The sequence below is a fragment of the Panthera tigris genome, chromosome A2, assembly GCF_018350195.1.
Source record: "Panthera tigris isolate Pti1 chromosome A2, P.tigris_Pti1_mat1.1, whole genome shotgun sequence".
In the NCBI taxonomy this organism is placed as follows: Eukaryota; Metazoa; Chordata; class Mammalia; order Carnivora; family Felidae; genus Panthera; species Panthera tigris.
In genome coordinates, this window is record NC_056661.1 from 73,597,266 (window position 1) to 73,617,631 (window position 20,366).

Sequence of the window (20,366 nt, forward strand, 5' to 3'; positions counted from 1 at the left end):
GTAGCACTGCATCTGAAATTTATTCTCTGCATAATTGACAGCTAACATAACAAAACTGAAACTGGAAATGCACAAAATGCTATGTTATTAACATGGTTCATTTTATAAAAATAAGACCCTAAACATACAGAGAAGGATGGGGACCACATCCCCACTCATTTTGTAACACCAACATAATCTTGATATGAAAACCTGAAAAGAAAGAAAAACACAGGCCAATCTCTCACAAACACAAATGGGAAAATATTAAAAATATACAATGGTTGGGGCGACTGGCTGGCTCAGTCGGTTAAGCGTCCGACTTCAGCTCACATCATGATCTCACAGTTTGTGAGTTTGAGTCCCACATCAGGCTCTGTGCTGACAGCTTGGAGCCTGGAGCCTACTTCAGATTCTGTGTCTCCTTCTCTCTCTGCCCCTCCTGAACTTGTGCTCTGTCTCTCTATGTCTCTCAAAAAATAAATAAATGTCAAAAAAATTAAAAAAAAAAATACAACGGTACATTTAAAAAAATCATGATCCAACTGGATTTGAGGAATACAAGGTTCCACTAACAAACTGATGTAATTCACAAAAGGGGAGAAAAATCACACAACTATCTCAACAGATGCAAAAAAGTCAGACAAAAATGCAACATTCATTCACAAGAAAAGCCTTAGCAAATTAGAAAAAGGAGGAAACCTCTTTATACTGATAAATAATTTTTACAAAAACTTAACAGGTAAAATAGGAAGTGTTTTCCCCATGAGATGAAGGATAAGACAAGACTGCTTCCTATCATCACTTCCAGTCAGTAAAGTCCTGGAAATTCTAGTCAGTACAATAAAGCAAGCACAGAAATAAAAGGCAAAGGACTGGATAGGAAGAAGCAAAACAGATTACTCACAGGCAACATTCCAAAAGAATTAAATTATCAATATTAACAAGTGAATTTAGCAAAACTGTTGAAAATCTGATCCTAACTTAGAACATTCTATTTCTGTATTTTAAAAGTAATCACGGATCAAAGTCCTAATGTAAGACCTAAAATAATAAAACTTTTGGAAGAAACACAGGACAAAAACTTCACAATACTGAATTTGGCAATGGTTTCTTGGATCTGACACCAAAGGCACTGGTAACAAAAAAAAAATGGACACACTGGACATCATGAAAATTAGAAACTTTTGTGCATCAAAAGATGCTATCAACAGAGTAAAAAGGCCACCCACAGGAAAGGAGAAAATATTTGCAAATCATATATGTGATAAGGGATTGATATCTAGAATATACAGAGAACTCCTATAACTCAACAACAAAAAAACAACCTAGTTTAAAAATGGGCAAAGGACTTGAACAAACAGACATTTCTTCACAGAAGATAAACAAATGGCTGACAAGCATATGAAAAAAATACTCAACATCACTAATTATTAGGGAAATGCAAATCAAAACTACAGTGAGATACCATCTCACACCAATTAGGATGACCACTATCAAAAATACCAGAAAACAAGTGTTGACAAATATATGGAGAAATCAGAACCCTTGTGCACTGCTGGTGGGAATATAAAATGGCACAGCCATTGTACAAAACAGTATGGCAGTTCCCCCCAAAATGAAAACTAGACTTATCACACAATCCAGCAATTCCACTTCTTGGTTTATACCCAAAAGAATTGAAAGCAGGGTCTTCAGATATTTGTACACCTGTGTTCATAGCAGCATTATTCACAACAGCTAAAGCATGGAAGCAACCTAAGCATCCATGGGTAGATGAATCAGCAAAACTTGGTATGTATGTATGTGTGTATATATACATATATATATATATATGTGTGTGTGTGTGTGTGTATATATATGTGTGTGTGTGTGTGTGTGTGTATGTGTGTGTGTGTACATATATATATGTATATATACACACAATGGAATATTATTATTCAGGCTTAACAAGCAAACAAATTTTTAAGTTTATTTATTTTGAGAGAGAAAGAGCACACACATGCACAAGCAGGGAAGGGGCAGAAAGGGAAGAGAGAATTCCAAGCAGGGACCCAGGAATCACTGTCAGAAACCCAGGAACCATGAGATCATGACCTGATCTGAAATCAAGAGTCGGATTTCGCTTAACTGACTGAACCACCCAGTTGCTTCCGAAACAGCAAATAAGTTCTGACACATGCTACAACATCAATGAACCTTGAGGACACTGTGCAAAGCCAAGTAAGCTAACACAAGAAGGCAAATACTGTAAGATGCCACTTATATGAGGCACTTAGAGTAGTCAATACAACAAGATGGAAAGTATACTGGTGGTTACTAGGGACTATGGGAAGAGAAGAATGTGAAGTTATTATTTATTCAATACAGAGTTTCAGTTTCACAAGATGAAAAGAGTTATGGGGATGAATGGTGGTGATGGTTGTATAACAATGTGAATGTGTTTGGGGCGCCTGGGTGGCTCAGTCGGTTAAGCGGCCGACTTCGGCTCAGGTCATGATCTCACAGTCCCTGAGTTCAGGCCCTGCGTCGGGCTCTGTGCTGACAGCTCAGAGCCTGGAGCCTGTTTCAGATTCTGTGTCCCTCTCTCTGACCCTCCCCCGTTCATGCTCTGTCTCTGTCTCAAAAATAAATAAACGTTAAAAAAAAAAAAATTAAAATAAATAAAAACAATGTGAATGTGTTTAATACTGCTAAACTATACAATTGAAACGTTTAAGATGGTAAATGGCATATGTATTTTGCCACAAAAAAGGAAACAATAGAATTTGAGAATAAAAACTTAAAAATATATCTGACTGTGTTAGTTGCCTGTTACTGCACAAATTACCCTAAAACTTAGTGACTTAAAATAACAAACATTTATTATCCTACAGTTTGAGCAGCCTAGGTAGTTGGTTCCAGCTCGGGCTCTCATGAGGCTATAATCAAGATGTTGTTAAGCTGTAGTCATCTAAAGGCTTAAACATTGGAGGAGCTGCTTCTAAGATAGCTCATTCACATCACTGTTGTGGCAGAAAGCCTCCGAGTTCTTCACTACCTGGGCCTCTCCATTGGGCTACTTAAATGTTCTCTTAACATGACTTCTGTTTTCTCCAGTTGAGAGAAAGAAAGCAAGGCAGAAGCCAAAATATCTCTCATGACCTAGTCTTGGAAGTCACACAATGTCATTTGGTCAGCCCTATTCAGTGTGAAAGGGAACCATATACCAAGAGGCAAAATTTTGGTGCACAAATTTGGAGAATGGCGACCACAAGGAACTTTGTATGGGAAACTATAAAACACTGATGAGAAAATTTAAAGAAGACCTAAAGAATGCTTTAGTTCAGGTTTATGGATTAGAACACTCATTGTAAAAAAAAAAAAAAAAAAAAAAAAAAAAAAAAAAGCCACTCTTCCTCAAATTTATTTATAGATTTAATGCAATCCTAATAAAAATCACAGCAGGTTTTTTGGTGAAAATTGGCAGTTGCTTCTAAAATTTGTATGGAAACAATAACACCAACAACATCCAAGATGATTGTGAAGAACAACCACCAAAGTATGCAGTGATTGGCAAGCTAGGCTGTTTGGGTGTTTTTCTGTAATAAACTTATTTTACTTACTTTTAATGATATGTATTTCTTAAATGTTGAAACAATCTCAAATTTATAGAAAAGGTATGAGTACAATACAGAAAGATGTTTCCCTGAACCATTTAAGAGTAAGTTGCTGGTATGCTGCTTCATCTCACCTGAACACTCTGAGCTTATTTCCAACAAACAAGGACAATCCCCGAAAATCACAATACAGTCATTACCGTTGGGATATGAACATTAACACAGTCCTATCTCGGAATCCTCAGACCCCATCCATGATTCTGCACTGGCTTAGAATCATTTGTTGCCTTTGGTTGCTGCATCTCGTTGGCCTCCTTTGGTCTGGCATGATTTCTCATACTGTGACTTTCATGAACTTGACAATTTTGAAGATTACTAACCAATTATTTTATAGAACGTCTCTTAAAACTGAGTTTTGTCTGATGCTTAGATTCAAGTTATGCATCTTCCACAAGAACAACACAAAAGTGATGCTGTTTCTTCTGTCTGCATTTCTTTTTAAAAGACTCTATTTATTTTTAAAAAATATTTAAGTAATCTCTACACCTAACGTGGGGCTCGAACTCATGACCTCAAGATCAACAGTCACTTGCTTTTCCGACTGAGCCTGCCAGGCACCCCAACAGACTATTCTTTAGGGCAGTTTTAGGTTTATGACAAAATAACTTATTTTTGTAAATAAAGTTTTATTGGGATCTAGTCATCCCCATCTGTTTACGTATGGACGATGGCTGCTGTCTATTACAACAGCTGAGGTGAGTGGGTATAACAGAGACCACATGGCCTGCAAAGCCTATATTTAATATTTTGGCCCTATGAGAAAACCTTTGCTGACTCCTACTCTACTAACTGTCAAGACTTCTTAGAAAGCTACAGTAATTAAGACAGTGTGATATTAGTGAATGGATATACCAGGAGTTGGCAAGCTTTTACTGTTATGAATGTAAATGTGCCCACTTTAAAAGATAACCTCACCTGAACACCAACTTGAAAATTAATTTCTAACCTGTTTAAATCTATAGTTTCATTAGATTTTGAAAACATGTATTACAAATACACACGAAAAAGGAAACACGTTTTGATGAGTCTGCAAGAACTGACATCAGAGAAAATGGAAATTAGCAAGATATTTCATTAAACCTCTGTCCTTAATTGTTAGATAAAATTAACTTAGGACTATCATTAAGTCAACACAACTAACAACATCATTCTCCCATTTTTTATCTGTATCTTTATGAGGCATCTATTTCAAATGTGACAAGCATTAAAATGAATATAAAACAGACTGCACCTAAAACCAAGCCTTTGAATCACCATTTTACAAAGTGTTAACTTTCACTAGAATGAAGATCATGTGAACAGAGATTTTTTTTTTTTTTTGTATATATTATGGTCTACTATATCTCCCAGCACCTGTAAGAGGGCCAAATAATAGTTGTTTTTTTACTTATTTTTTCCAGCTTCATTTAGGTAAAATTGACAAATAGAAATTGTATACAACATGACGATTTAATATACTATTTATCTGGCATATGAATGATACAAGACCTGCAAAAGTTATAATAAAGCACAGTTGATTACACTGCTTTCACTAAACAATGCTTTTGTGCCAACAAAAATTTTTATTCTATTAATAAAACTTTTAAATTTAAAATAGCTTATATAACTTATTTTCTAACATTATTTTCTAACTTATATTTTATGATTTATAATGTATATTGTATAACTGCACAGCAGTACATGTATGTGATTTAAAAGTAAATATACACATGGGAGTTTCTAGAATTCTGTAGTGATGGGGCACGTGATCAAAAAGAGATAATTCTCCCGTGGCAGAGGTACTCAAAACCTAACTAGTTAATGACTAGGAAAGAACAAATTTGAGAGTATACATTTGGAAACTTCTAGAGAACTTAAGAGTAATTTTATGTCTATTCAATCTAACTTTTATTTTATTTTTTAATGAGATCATTTGGTTGTTTTTTCAGAGAGAGCACACATGCAAGCGGGGTAGAAGGGGGGGGAGAGGGAGAGGGAGAGGGAGAGGGAGAGGGAGGGAGGGAGGGAGGGGGAGAGAGAGAGAGAGAGAGAGAGAGAGAGAGAGAGAGAGAGAGAGAGAATCTTAAGCAGGTTCCACATTCAGTGCAGGCCCCACCGCAGGGCTCGATCCATAACCCTGGGATGATGACCTGAGCCAAAATCAAGAGTCTCACACTGAACTGACTGAGCTATCCAGGCACCCTGTCAATCTAACTTTTAAAATGGGCTTGCTTTCTGTTTTGAAATTTTCATTTTCCTAGTAATTCATCTGTATTGTATTTTATAAACATACATATGTAAATATGTGTGATACATATTGAAAATTTTTATAACAGTTCTTCACCAAAGATAATTTCAGAAGCACTGCCATAGAGAATAATCAAAATGCAAATCTGATCATAATGCTTCCTAAATTCTCTTGATGGGTCCCAAGGGCCTGTGATGAGGAGCCTTATGATCTCTCTACAACCCTCCCAACCCTCTCCCTCAGGGTCTTTTTGCTTTCCCCTTCTCACCCTGCAGGAATACACCACACTCACTCTAAATTTAATGGCATGAATTTGATTACCTGATTGTCCTGATCCATTTCTTTTACCAAAGTCCTGCTGGTCCTCCTGGTGACCACTTGGGGAAAACTCTCCTTGTTACTTAAGCCTAGGCTGAGTACCTATCCTTTTATGTGTCCAGCACAGTACCTGACACACAACAGGTGCTTATTCATTCAACAAACATTTTGTTAAGCAAAACCTATGTTCATGTCACCATACCATACTGTCTCCCCCAAAGTGTTCTATACTTCTCTTAAAAACTTTTCATTCTACTGACAAATGGATGTCTATCAGCTTCAAATATTAAAGAATGAAAAAAACAAACTATAATTTCTAAAGGAAAAAACCTTCTCAAATACTATCAATCTTCCCTTTTTCACTTCATTTATGAAACATTACTGCCAACATGTCCCAGTTTTGGAATGAAGAAAACACACATTAGTACCAACTTTCATCTCAAAATTACTTTCATATGACTGCCTTAAAAGGGAATTCTTCTTTCAAACCCTCCTGCCCCACCTTCCACACTGTAACAGAAACTTGAAACATAGGTTGATTGACTAATAGATATAGCAAAAATAAACTACAAAAAGGAAACCTGCTGCTGTTTATCCTTGGCCCAAGCATTTTAATATAAGTAAAAATATTTTACATTGACAGTCAAGTTGAAAAAATGAGTCCTGAGTTCTGAACCCAAATGATATTACAATTAGTCTAGTTTTTAAGGAAAGCCATTGAAAAGTCTGAATGTATCCTACTTCTTATTCTTAATCCGTCAACATCAAGAAACAGCACAAAGTAATTTATAAGCGGAGGTTGGGCTTCTTACATTTTTCACTACTGTGTCAGGTGCATTCTACACTGCGTGACAAACCATTCTTAATATGAAGTCACTGAAATTTCACTAAAAGTATAGATAAGCTTTTATTTTATAATCTTCAATGGTAGCAACGCTCTGACAAAGGATTACTACTAGGTTTTAAACAACCAAAAAGAAGACCCCATAAATATTTGGGCACCGTATATCTTAATGTTTTTTGATTGAAGAACAAATTGTCAATATTTTCATCAAAGATTTAAAGATGTAATAAGATTAGATCCAGCTGAAGCTTATAAGAATAAAGGGCAGTAGCTATTTGATTAGTTATAGCAAAACAGCAACCAAATGAACAGCTGGGGTTTGGAAGAGGAGGAGAGGAAGGATAAACCCTACAGTAATTCTGGAGTAATATAATCTAATACTTTTATTTCCTAATCCAAAACAAAGCAACTGTTAACTAGATAATTTTTTACATATTCACATACATTTTTATATGAAAATTTAAACCATGTTTTGCTTAGTCTAATAACAGCATTTTCTAAATATTTAACGACTGATGGCAGGGGGAGTGGACCAGAATGTGCTACCACACAAAGGGAAGTCACGTTGTGATAAACCTTAACATCAAGGTGGGAAAATGGTGGTGGTTCAGCCAAAGTTGTAAGAAATGACAAACTCTAACTGTATAGACTACTTCCCCCACTCAATCATCAACAAGTGAATAGCCACGATTTACTGGGTGCCTTATTCTACTTAATGCTTAACATACACACATTAAAAAAATAATCATCATGGGAATTTAATGAAGAGATGATAATCGATGAGAAAACAAGCGATTTGGCCCACCAGAAGCAGTGTCCAGGCAGGATGGTATTTTAATTTTTGAGGTGTATTCAACAAAAATTTTAAACTCTGAATTGTATGTCTCACAAATTCCTCGAGGCTATTCTGAAATTCTTAGAGGCTATTATGAACCGGGGTACTTTCCCCTGGATTTAATAGCCCTAGAATGTGGAACTCTGAATTCTCCTATTGTCATTTCTAAGTCTTTCTACCCCTTCCCTTCCTTTCAGAGCTGTCCCTCACTGATCACTACTGCCCCTGTACTTGCCTTCAGCAGCACCCTTCACTCCTAAAAACTGTTTGGGCGCAAATTACCAGACTTATTGTAGTTAGATATAAAGTAAGAGTTCTGAAAGATGGCATAATTATTCCCGTGAGCATCAGATGCGTACCAGCCTTCAGTGCTAGGACTCTGCATTTCTACTTTGGATGTTCAAAGGTATGTTGTTTTTTTTTCATTTGTTTTTAAACTTTACTTCCTGATTCTTAATAGTGTAGCCTTTAAGTTTCCTCACCTTCCACCTCATATGGTTAAATCTGGACGATTAAATGGAAATAAGGAATCTGAAATTGTTTAGGGTCAGGGACTGGCCACAGAAGGAAATGTAGATTCTAGTTTCCTCCTTCTTTTTTAAGTGTTTCATATTTTAAGCTGTAAAATTTGACCTCAAAAGAAGTGAATGTTACTGTATGATTTCTGGAAGCCTGTGATCAGGATAGTTAGGAACTAACTCAAGAAATGAGGGACGTATGGCCTGAACAGGCAGATACCTGGGAAGCCGGCAAAGCAGTTGTATCACTGCTATTTTCAATTATTTGAAGAAAAGTATCTGTAAAATGACTGTTCTCGATTCTGTCAACAAATGCACTGTTTAGCAAGGGCTCAAAAATGTGTTTGTGTACTAAGTGCTTCTTCAGAGAGCAAATCAGGAACAAAGAGAAGTCACAGGATAATACACTTCAGTTCAAAACAAGAATGAATTTTTTTTAATGTTTATTTATTTGAGAGAGAGAGAGAGAGAGAACGCACAAGCAGCGGAGGGGCAAAGAGAGAGGAGGACAGAGGATCCGTACTGACAGCAGAAAGCCACATGTGGAGCTTGAACTCACAGACCGTGAGATCATGACCTGAGCTGAAGTTGGACGCCCAACCGAATGAGCAACCCAGGCACCCCAGGAATGAATTTTTAAATGAACATATCTAAAAAGGACCCAGATCTCCACAAGATCACTACAGTAAGTGTTTAAGCAATGGCTAGTGGCTGGGTAGTTTTGAGGGGATTTTTGTAAATAGTGGAAGAATACATTAGAAAACCTTTCAAGGTACGCTCTTTTAATTCTATGAGAAATGATATGTCTTAGACAGACAGCCTCAAACCACAAGTTCTCAATTCTGCATTTAAGTTTCATACTGAAAACAAATCCTAAGGAGTACTGGAAGAGCACAGAAGCAACACAACAAGGACACGGCATCCAGTTATTTGTTCAACTTCATGACGGTATTTATATAGCAGTTATAGCTATTAAAGACTTTAGATAAGAAACACTTTCAGTGATAACAATTATTTCCTTTTAGAGCAGGAAAATCACAACTTCATCAACAGTGTCTTCACCATCACCATGCACATCACACACCCAATGTCATGAAAAGGAACCGGGAACTATCCTGACTTAAAAAAAAAAAAAAAAATCACTTCAAAGATGAATCATTCAACATATGGACAGTGACAGAGCTTGAGAATCCAAGTAAATGAAAGAGAGGAAGGAAACTAATTATAAAAAAATTGATTTCAGCAATCTGTAGGAATGTAGGCACTCCGAGACAGTTGGATATAACCCTGCCTCAGAGAGCTAAAGAAAACTACATAAAAGAACTCTCAAAAGAAGTACAGAAAAATCAGCCACAATTACCAAGTTGTTATTACTGCTAACTTCGCTTGCCTCTCACCTCAGTGGGAGGGGGAAAGGGGTATGAGGAATGCAAAGGAAACATCACATGAGTTTGTTTAGGTAAGAAAAAGTACTACTAGTAAAGGCTAATTTAGTGTTAAAATTAATCAGATAACAAATGTGGTTTTTTCCCAAAACTCCAGGTATCAACTTTCTACTCATTACTTTTGGTTTAATTTCATAAAAGTGGGCAAAAAATGACCCCAACACCCCTGAAGAAGCAGACATATATAGTCTGTCTGCCCAGCACCTCTTTCTAGAGGGAACTACTCCCTCCTTCCCGCGCGTTACAACAGGACTGCGAATCTGGATGCTCCACATCTCTCAAAAGCAAAAAGCAGGGCAAGCGACCTAACTTGGCCAGAGTACTCCATTCTTGGGCCAGGGGGAAAGACTGGCTCTTTCTGCTGAGCTGGGAAGAACTGAATCTGGAGACGAAAGTGGCCACATGTGAAGAGTCGGCCAAAAGAATGAAAAAAGAAGCAGAGCTGAAGAAGCGAGAGAAAAGCACTAAAATTCTGTTTTGCTGAAGAGTCTAAACTGGATTTCTGACTCTTACAACTGAAAGAGCCCTAATACCCATAGTGTGTGTCTATTTGCTTCTCGTGGTTCAGAAGGAAGTTTCTCACTGCTTAACTGCAGAACGAAGGTGACAGTTACTATCACTGTCTTTAATTGTTTATTCTACTTCTGTACTAGCTAGACACATGAAAGAATTAAGAAAAGATCTAGCTCTTATTCCAATTGTCTAGAAAAGCCCCACAGCAAATGAGAAAAAATAAGCAAGGTTCATGGTTAACATCATTACCAAAATAAAACCCTTAGCATTCTCTGGCAGAAAGTCTTTGCAATTCAAATATCTATGAAGGATTTGTATCTGGAACACACAAAGAACTCACAATTCAATAACAAGATAACCTGTTTAAAAAATAGGAAAAAGATTTGAGAGGACATTCCACCAAAGAAAATTTGTGAATGGCTAATAAACACATGAAAAGGTGCTCGACACCATTAGTCATTAGGGAAATGCAAAAAAAAACCTCACGAGATACAGTTTTATACCCAGTAGACTGGCCATAATAATTTCTAAAAAGACTAACCTAATAACCATTCTTAAAAGTGCAGAAAAATGAGGGGCCCCTGGGTGGCTCAGTCGGTTAAGTGTCCAATTTCAGCTCAGGTCATGATCTCACGGTTCTTGAGTTTGAGCCCCACGTCGGGCTCTGTGCGAACAGCTCGGAGCCTGGAGCTGCTTCAGCTTCTGTGTCTCCCTCTCTGTCTGCCCCTCCCCCGCTCATTCTCTCTCTCTCTCTCTCTCTCTCTCTCTCTCTCTCAAATAAACATTAAAAAAATTTCTTTTTAAAGTGCAGAGAAATGGGAACTCTCAAACATTGCTGGTGGGAATGCAAAATAATGTGAGACCACTTTGGAAAACAGTTTAGCACCTCCTTAAAAGGTTAAACATAAATGTACCATACAACTGAGCATTTATTTCTATTCCTAGGTGTATAAAGGAGAAATAAAAACATATGTCCACACAAAGGCTTGTACATGAATGTTCATAGCAGAATTATTCGTAACAACCAAAAAAGGGAAACAATCCAAATGTTCATCAACTGGTAAATGGATAGCAAAATGTGGTGAATCTATTGAATGGAATACTTACCTACTATTCACCAATAAAAAGAAAAGAATTAGTGACACATGCCACAAAATGATGAGCCAGAAAAAAATTATGCTAAGTAAAAAAAACCCAAAGATTACTCATGGTATGATTCCATTTATAGTAATGCCCAGAAAAGGCAAATCTGTGGAGATAGAATGTAAGTTAATGGTTGCCTGGGGCTGGAGGTAGGGATGGGGATAACTACAAATGGGCAAAGGGATTTTATTGAAGTGATAAAAATGTTTAAAAACTGGATATTGGTGATGGTTACACAACCAGTTACCAAAAATGACTGTAACTTAAATGGGTGAATTTTATGATATGTAAATTGTATCTCAAAAAAGTTAATTAGAAAAAATGAAATAGGGACTAAGGAAGACATAATAAGCCAACAGATCAGAGGAAAAACAGCTATTTAAAGACAATTGGTGGCAACTAGAGAAATCTGAATCTGGGCTACATAGTAGATGATGTTATGAAATTATTACTTATGTGTTAAACAACAGTATTATGATGATACGGGAGAATGCCTTTATTCTCAGAAGACGTAAGATGAAGTACACAGAGGTGAAGTTTCATGAGGTCTCCAACTTCTTTCAAAGTAGAGAAAAATAAAAGCATCTATACTTAGAAAGATAAAGTAAACAGGGCAAAATAATAATCGGTAATCGGTGAAGAGAGGATGATTGGGAAATACAGGCATTCAATATTCTACTCTTTTAACGTTTTTTGTAAGTTGGAAATGTTTCAAAATACAAAGCTGGGGGGCCAGGGAAGAGTTAAAAGGTAACCAAGTATAAAAGAATCACCAGTGCAGTTTTCTATGCATTTCAGAAAGAGGCACATAGTTGAGGTACAGAGACCATCATCTCTATTCCATACCTGTTCAGATACAGATAATAACAGGGAACAAATGGGAACTAAAAGAATAAAATAACTACGCTGTGAGCAAGTTAGAGCTTTATGAAAATGCTAATGCTAACCAATACTTTTTAAATAATTTAAGACAAAGCAACATAGGTATTGGTTGGTGTGGAAATCTTTACGTTACAAGTACATTCAGTAAAACATTTTGACTGAAGGTCAATAAATTTTCCCATCCCACCTATATCTCTCTTGGCTGATACAAAGATCAAATGAGATCATGTGCACAGAAGTGCTCAGTTTATTAAACCTAGCACCATTTTTGGTTACTCTTGTCTATAATTGGTGTTCCCCAATTTTGTAGTCAACACAGCACCAACAATTCTTGAAAACACTGTCAGTGTTGATTATGAATGATTCCCCTTCACTCTATTAGGCACTTTGTCTAGGTACTTGTTATGCAACAATTTGTAACAGTGTGCTTTTAACAACTGAAAATTGTAACAGCTTGAAACTCATCAGACACACTAATGCAAAAACCTTGCTATGAATCAAAAGCAAAGTTCACTTAGAAGTTCCAACAAAAAGCCACATTTACAGTTTTTACAACAAAGAGAACATTCTTGGAACTGGACATCAAACTAAAATGTCTAAGAAGAAAAAGACAGGATATGCCAAGATGTACATTACTTCACACACACAGGGCAGCTTAGACAAAGTATTCTAGCAGATGAAAGAAGATAATCACACCCACTAGGATGGCTATAATTAATAAGAGGTGGACTATAACAAATGTTGGTGAGGATGCAGAGAAACTAGGAAGCCTTATACACCAATAGGGAGCAAGTAAAATGGTGCAGGTGCTTTAGAAAACAGTTTGGCAGTTTCTCAAAATGTTAAACGCAGAGTTACCATATGACCGAGTAATTCCATTCCTATATACGTGTATATATATATATATACACACACACACACACACACACACACACACACACACACACACACCCAGGAGAAATGAAAACACATGTCCATGCAAAAACATGTACATCTATTTTCATAGCAGCATTATCCAATATATGCCAAGAAGTGGACGCACCCAAATGTCCATCAACGGATGAACAGATAAACAAAATGTGGTATATTTACTCACTGGAACATTATTTAGCCATAAAAACGAATGAAGTACTGATACATGCTACAACATGGACGAACCTTGAAAACATTATGTTAAGTGAAAATTGCCAAACACAAAAGACCACATATTGTATGATTCCATTCATGGAATCCAGAAATGTCCAGAATGGGAAAATCTGTACGGATGGGAAGTGGATCAGTAGTTCCCTGGAGCTGCCGGTGGAGGGAATCAGGAGTGAAGGCTGATGAGCATGAGGTTTCTTTTTGGGGTCATGAAAATGTGGTCAGATCAGATAGTGGCCGTGGCTGCACAATTCTGTGACTGTATTAAAAACCACCAAATTATACTTTAAAAGAGTAACTTTTGCAGTATGTGAATTTCATCTCAATAAATCTGTTATTTAAAAAAAAAAAAAAATCTAGCGCCCATACCCTTCAAATAAGCAAAGGACATAAAAAGACAATTCACAGAATAAAAAATATAAATGACCAGTTACTGTACAAAGAATTTAAACAGTTGTGAGCAAATAAACTTTAAAAACAAAATATAAAGACAAGAATGGGTTTTATGATCTAAGCCAAAGCAAAGGATAAAAGGATATAAGCAGAGAAAATGACCAAGTTTTGTTTTATTCTGAAGGACCAAAAAAGCTACTAAAACCCACAAGCAGCAAATAAGAATAAGTGAAGTTATTCTTAGTTGTAGAAGAGTTGAAGAATTATCTTAGTTGTATCATGGAGACATATGAAGACCTTGGAGACTAACAGGGTAGTGGGAAAGTTTCCAACAATCCAAGCATTAAGACTACGGCAGCCAAAGACCTCAGGGAATGGAGATTTTCTGTCACAGACAAATGTCTTACGCAGAAGGATGAGGGGAGACAGACTGTCCTCAGACTTAAAAGGTGAGGGTAGATAAAGTAAGGGGGGGGAGGGGGGGAAGGAACAGGAAAAAACCAACCTCCTGCCCAAGCTCTGCCATCAAGGTGCCATCAATTTACCGGAGGGTGAGACTTGAGGGTCTTCACAGCAAGGCATCCCCAAAACCTCTCAAGGATGAACTGCATGCCAGTGAGGCAATGTGACCCAGAGAGAAAAAGGCAACATGGGTCCTGGGAAAAGCAGAGATGGACAAACGGCCTGGTGAGTGAGAGCTCCTCAAAGCTGGGACCAAAAGGGATTATTAAACACCCCACCTACCAGCGCTCCTGGGACCATGATGATGGACAACAGACCATGGACTAAGAGTTGCAGGGACTTCTGGGGGAGGAGCACGTCAGCCCAGGAGGCAAGAAATTAATAAATATCCTTCCCTGCACTCCTGGGAAAGGAAATGCTTAGAATGACAAACACAGAAACAGGATGTGGACTGAGAGTTCACCAATGGACCTAGATAATTGTGAAATTATAAGAATTTACGGAAAATGTGCTATTTGAACTTTCTGGGTGACTTAGATGGCAGTCGAATGAAAGCACCCTCTAGAACTTGGGAGGCAACACTGGTGTGTATCCATAACCGGCATGTGGACACCATATATGCTGGATGCCCACCCAACACTTGATTCCACACAAACACATCACTTCCAGCTAGAAGACTGGGTCTTCCAAAACGAATTGTGGAGAAAAAACAGATGATCCAGGCTCTACAAACTTCTCTGGAACAACCCTACATCTGTGTACTCTAGGTCACTCCCAGGGATAAGCTCATTTAATTATAAACCTGACTTGCCATATGACCTACAGACCCAAGGAGCCAAGCCATGACCACATCAATAAAAGGTAAGCCTAATTTATCTGTCTACAATATGAGGACACCACTTAAGACTGTGAAAGCCTAGGGATTCCTAAGTGGCTCAACTGGTTAAACATCCAACTTCAGCTCAGGTCGATCTCGTGGTTTGTGAGTTCAAGCCCCACATCAGGCTCTCTGCTGCCAGTACAGCTTTGGGTCCTCTGTCCCCCCTCCCCGTCCCTCCTCAGCTTGAGTGGGCTCTCTCTCTCTCTCAAAAATAAATAAACATTTAAAAAAAAAAAAAAAAAAAGACTGCGAAAGCCTAGAAGGGAATCCTTAGATCTTCACAGACCCATGGCAGCTTTAGCCTAGAGGAGAAAAGGAGGTTACCCTATGGCAAGCATGACTGGCTGAGAGAAGACTGAAATGAAGTTCAGAAGAACTATGTGGCAAGGTAAGAACAAAACTTAGGACTGGTTGTGTGAACTGGGAAACCTTATATTAGTCCTCACCTTGCTTATCTTTGTACTTTGCTCTGTCCACTAGGAAAGTCAGTATTTCCTGCCTCTAACCACATGCATCTCCATTTAGTGTCTCTTACAGAGACAGTGAAGGACTGCAGGCTTTGAAAGACACTTCCATAGCTAAGATAATATCTAGTACAATGTAGATTTTTGTATATCCACAGAAAAAAATAATACAATAAAACAATCAGCATGTCTTATTGAAGACACTGTTATTCCTCTGTTTAACATTGTTCTGGAGATACTAATCAATGCAATTAGATAACATAAACATTTAGAGGCATAACCATTGGAAAAGAAAGGATTGAAATCTCTACAGGTGACACGATAGTATATCTGAGCCTAAAGGAAGCAATGATAAAAGTAACTCAAACAATAAGACTTTAGCAAAGTAGCAGGAAAACATGCAGAAATCAGCACTATTCATTTACATGAATAATAACCAATTAGAAGATATAATGTATAAGAAAATTCTATTTATAACGGTAACAACAACAACAAAAGATAAAACACTTAGGAATAAACTCTACAAGAAATGTTCAAAACTTATACGAAGAAAACCATAGACCTTTCCCCAAAGACACAAAAGTTGATTTAAGAAAATGAAAAAACATTGCTTGTTCTAGGTTAAGATGTCTCCAACACCATCAAGAAATCAGTTCTAAGTTAAATCATAAGTTTAATGCAATCTCAATAAAAATAGCAATGATCTTTTTAATGAATGGACTTAGAAAAATTGACACCGAAGTGCATATGGAAAAATACAACACGCAAGAACAGCAAGGACGACACAGAAGAGGACAAGTTATAATGGGGCATAGACCTACCAGATATTAAATCATATACAACGCCCCCATGATTAAACCAGTATGGTACTGGTGCATAAACAGTTCAACAGAGTAAAATACACCCAACTCCATAAAAATTCTAGTATATGACAAAGGGAGCCAAGATTTTTAAAAACTAAATGGCACTGGGACAACTAGAGAGCCATGTAGAAAATGATAACATTATACCCATTCCTCACACCATAAACGTAAATGTACTCCAAATGGGTCAGAAAACTAAATGCGGAAAATGAAACTATAAGAATACCGGAAGGCGGCATGGGTGAATTCCTCTATAACCTGAGGATAAGGAATGACTCTCTAATGATGATGAAAAATTCAGATGCAAAAAATTTAAGATTAATATATTTAACTACACAAGAACAGACTTTCACACGTCCAAAAAACCCTGTAAGCAATGCCAAAGATGAGTGGGCAAAGTATCTGCAACATACATCAAAGTTACATGGTTAACAATCTTTTTTTGCTTTTAATTTTTTTAATATTTATTTTTGAGAGAGAGTGCGAGCACAAGTGAGCAGGGGAGGGGCAGAGGGAGAAGGAGATACAGAATGTGAAGCGAGCTCCAGGCTTTTAGCTGTCAGCACAGAGCCCGACATGGGGCTTGAACCCACGAACCATGAGATCATGACCTAAGCCAAAGTCGACGATTAACCGACTGAGCCACCCAGGTGCCCCTAAATGGTTAACATTCTTAAATAAAGAGAACTTTTAAAACCTGAGGGAAAAAGACCAAAAATTACTTAAAAAGTAGGTGAATAACATGAACATTTAATTTTTAAATGTAAAAAAAATGACCCTTTAATGTACAAAAAGATGTTCAATTTACAAATTAAAACTATACTGAGATACCATTTCTCACCTATTAGATTGGCAGAAATTCAAAAACTTGACAATATAGTCCATTGAGGCTGTGGAACTCTTACACATTGCTGGAAGGTATTCAAAATAGTAGAGTTCCATTAAGAAGAGGAATTTGTCAATATCTAACAAATCTTATATATGCATTTATCCTGAATATTTACCTCCAACAATACAAAGACACACATATGTAAAGATTTTCATTATAACATTATTTGTAATTGAAAAATATTGGAAATTACTTAAATGTCCAAGTACAGGACATAGGTTGAATACGCCATGGAATATTCTGCAGTTAAGAAAAAAAAAGTAATTTGTTTTAATTTATGTGTATTATTTTTTTCAAATAGCTACTAAATCTTTAGGACATAAATAATTATTAAATTGTCTGGGCCTATTTAATAAACTGTTAGGTGTTTCTTTTGACCTAGGGATGCTGTGAAAAAATTATTGATATGACAAGGATGTCATGAACTAAAGATTCTGATAAAGGCCTGTGAAGGTTTTTGTTGTTGTTGTTAATGTTTATTTTTGAAAGAGACAGAGAGAGACAGAGACAGAGTGTGAGCAGGGGAGGGGCAGAGAGAGAGGGAGAAACAGTCTCCGAAGCAGGCTCCAGGCTTTGAGCTGTCAGCACAGAGCCTGATGTGGGGCTTGGACTCATGAGCTGTGAGATGATGACCTGAGCCAAAGTCAGATGCTTAACCTACTGAGCCACCCAGGTGCCCCTTGTGAAGGCTTTTAAGAGTCTATTTATGTATGTACCTATGAGGTTACTATGGACTGTGATCAACAAAATTTACAATAGACTAATGAAGGCACTGTCCATAGTGTAAGTGCTATGTTAGATTTTACGGCAGCACATAATAGGAGGAACCAGCCCAGTCTTGAAAGTTCCTGGGGTTCTTATTTGATTGGTTGGTTGGTTGGTTTCCTGTTGTTTGAGGGATGAGATCAAGAGAAAGAATCTAATCAAGATACTAAACTGAGTGCTGGAAGATAAGTAGGCATTACTAAACTGGAATAAGGAGGAATGGCTAGAACTAACTACGGAAGAGGAAATGGAGGACTAGGAAAACGCTAGCATTCAAGAAGCCTGGTATTGCTGGAACAGAATACCCTGCAAGAGAAGAGATGAGGCTAGAGAGTTAGGTAAGGAGTAGGTCTTGAGAATTTTTTATATGAGATTTAGGGATAAAAGGAGTTTGGATTTTGTTAATGGGCAAGAAAGAGCTGCGAAAGGGCTTAAAGTAGGGGAGTGTCATAACTGCTCTAACCAAGTGTGGAGAAAAGATGGAGGTGGGGTGGCACCAAGAGGCTAACAGGCTGCTGCAATAATCCAGAACGGACCTAGACAGGGCAGCTGAACTAAAGTATTTGCAATCAGTAGTGGGCAACCTCCATTTTCAATCAGTTACTATGCCAGCTACTCAACTGCGTTAGAAAGCAGGGATCCTGTGGCTTAGATGACTACAATCGTGATGTTTGTTGAAACCGGGGATCTTTGCCCACCCTTCACAATGCATCTGGGAGTAGAAGTCATTTCATAATCCTACTATGTCTTATTCTCCAACACGACATTGTCAAACCCTGACCTTTAGTTTCAATAAGTGAATTCGGCAACCCAACTGGACCTCAGATTTCAAAGAGATTGTGTGTGTCACAATTCTAACTGTGAATTCTAACTGTGAAGGCCTTTAAGAATAATATCACAATATTTTATGTCAGCTTGCTGATTTTGGCTTGCACAGACTACAATCTTGATGTTGAGCAACTATACCTTTGGGTATAATTATATCAGAGATTTAAATTCTCTTCTAAAGTGTATTCCTGTGACTCTTAAAACTCATGGAGCTTTAATTTCATTTTTTTCTATATGGTAGCCAAATCCTTATGAGTGTCATAAGGTAGTAAAAAAGGTGTCTTAGATGTAAAGAAAAAAAGAAAAACTATTACTAATGGGGACTGGAGAATGAGCCATATTTTACTTAGAGCTACATACTTTTTTTTTTTTTTTTTTTTTTAAACCAAGAGATGAACACATCCTTGAAATCAAGCCCATTAAAAGTGCATCTTTTGAGGGGCGCCTGGGTGGCTCAGTCGGTTAAGCGTCCGACTTCGGCTCGGGTCATGATCTCATGGTTCGTGAGTTCGAGCCCTGCGTCAGACTCTGTGCTGACAGCTCAGAGCCTGGAGTCTGTTTCAGATTCTGTGTCTCCCTCTTTCTCTGACCCTCCCCTGTTCATGCTCTCTCTCTCTCTCTCTCTCTCTGTCTCAAAAATAAATAAATGTTAAAAAAAAAAATTTTTTTTTAAGTGCATTTTTTGAAAGGAAAAAGAAATGCACAGGCTGGGAAAGGGTGAATAGCAATTAGACCCTTACAAGAGTTCTGCCACCTTTAAGCCTCTACACTAAACCCAAAGAGAAAACGATATATGGTCCGAAATGGTAAAAACAGACCCAAGACAACCCTGCCTCTTTTACCATTCTTCCCAATTCCCCTACAACCTCCCCCACCCCAACCTCCTTTAATGAAAGAACTGAAAAACAAGATTTCAGGAAAGGTCACTACAAAATAGGTTTTCCATAGTCCTCTCAAGTAGGGATTATTCAGGTACTTCAGAGGTAAAAAAGCGGTATCAACACCACTGTTGAGTTCCTAATACTCTACTCCTCCAGGGCACCTATCCGAACAATATCCAACCATTTTTTCATCATGGCATACACAGCAGATGAGAACACTGTATTTGCAGGCACGCTGGAAATAAACAGTGGTAACCCCAGGACCCACTGGATGGCCAAGAGTGCTGAAGGGCCCATTATCTTCACATTCCTGAAGCTCAGCTCAATCAGAATCTTGTTTTTCCTCAGCCTTTTAGGATTAATTGCAATATGCAATGCTCTCAGAATTCATTACTTTCAAATCCAGATTCTAATAATTACCAGCTACTAGCCTCC

General features: G+C 37.5%; 1 protein-coding gene across 2 annotated transcripts in view; it reads right to left on the bottom strand.

Moving 5' to 3' along the window:
* RALA (RAS like proto-oncogene A) overlaps positions 1–20,366 on the bottom strand; it is a 73,135-nt gene that overhangs the window by 49,816 nt on the left and 2,953 nt on the right. Inside the window, exon 2 of one of the 2 annotated variants that reach the window (XM_042963883.1) lies at positions 14,405–14,555. The exons of the other annotated variant lie outside the window; for it this stretch is intronic. The gene's annotated coding sequence lies outside the window, so the exon portion shown is untranslated. The remainder of the gene's footprint in view (positions 1–14,404; positions 14,556–20,366) is intronic. 2 annotated transcript variants of the gene reach the window in all.